Source organism: Rousettus aegyptiacus, unplaced genomic scaffold, assembly GCF_014176215.1.
Source record: "Rousettus aegyptiacus isolate mRouAeg1 unplaced genomic scaffold, mRouAeg1.p scaffold_m13_p_13, whole genome shotgun sequence".
Classification (NCBI taxonomy): domain Eukaryota; kingdom Metazoa; phylum Chordata; class Mammalia; order Chiroptera; family Pteropodidae; genus Rousettus; species Rousettus aegyptiacus.
The window spans coordinates 47571544-47572594 of NW_023416288.1; the positions used below are offsets into that span (position 1 = coordinate 47571544).

At 45.5% G+C, this 1051-nt stretch overlaps 1 pseudogene; it reads left to right on the forward strand.

The window, feature by feature from the left end:
- The first annotated feature begins 506 nt into the window (after positions 1-506).
- Positions 507-625, forward strand: LOC118611086 (annotated as a pseudogene).
- Positions 626-1051: the final 426 nt, after the last annotated feature.

Here is a 1051-nt window from a genome sequence, read left to right on the forward strand (position 1 = left end):
CTTGTGTTACGGCCCAGCGTACGGTCTGTCATGGTGAATGTTCCGTGTGCTTTTGAAAGACTATTTTGCTGTTAGATGCTGAATATTTTGCATATTTTGCTGTTGTTGGGCAGAGAGTTTTATTGATATCAGTCGTTCGATAGTGGTGTTTAAATCTCTATATCCTTACTGGTTGTCTGTGTACTTGATCTATGAATTATGGAAAAAAGAGTAGCAAAATCTCCAGCTATACTTATTTGTCCGTCTCGTCTTTCATTTCTCTCGGTTTTTGCTTCCTGTATTTCGGAGTTCTATTGTTATGTGCATGTATGTTTATATAGTTCTGCTATTTCGAGCATCTCATCATTATGAAATGTACTTCTTTATCTTGAGTATTAATTATTTCTTAGCTTAAAAACTGTGCACTTGATATTAATATATCCACTCCGGCTCCCTCATGTGTAGAGTTTGCATATCCTTTCACTTTTACTACCTTTGTATTTTTTAATTTAAAGTGTGCACGTGAGGGTTACCGCCACGCCACCCTGAACCAGCCCGATACCATCTGATCTCGGAAGCTAAGCAGGGTTGGACCTGGTTAGTACTTGGATGGGAGATCACCTAAGAAGACCAGGTGCTGTAGGTGTAAAAAATAAAAAAATAAGGGATTGTAAACTGACGAGGTCCTTGCAATCTGTGAGGTCAACCAAGGGTTGCCTTGCCTAAAATACATTTATATATAAAAAAAATAAAGCATGCAGTGAACAGCATCTAGTTAGACCTTGCTTTCAGCTCTAGTCTGACAGCCTCTGCCTTTTGTGAAATTGCATTCGGGCCAGCTCCACTTCAAACGGGGAAGGCGTCTTAGGCCTGGAGGACTCACGAAGGCGGAAGGCGGGAAGTGAGACCCCGTGGCGTCTCACGTGGTTGGCAGCGGGACTCCAGCCGTCAGAGGCTGAAACGCCCGCTGCCGTCGTTGGTCTCGGCTGCATGCGTGTCGTTTCGTAGACTCGCTTCCTCTGCCCACACGGGTCCGGTCTGGCCCCCCGGCCCAGCCGGCGGCTCCCCGAGC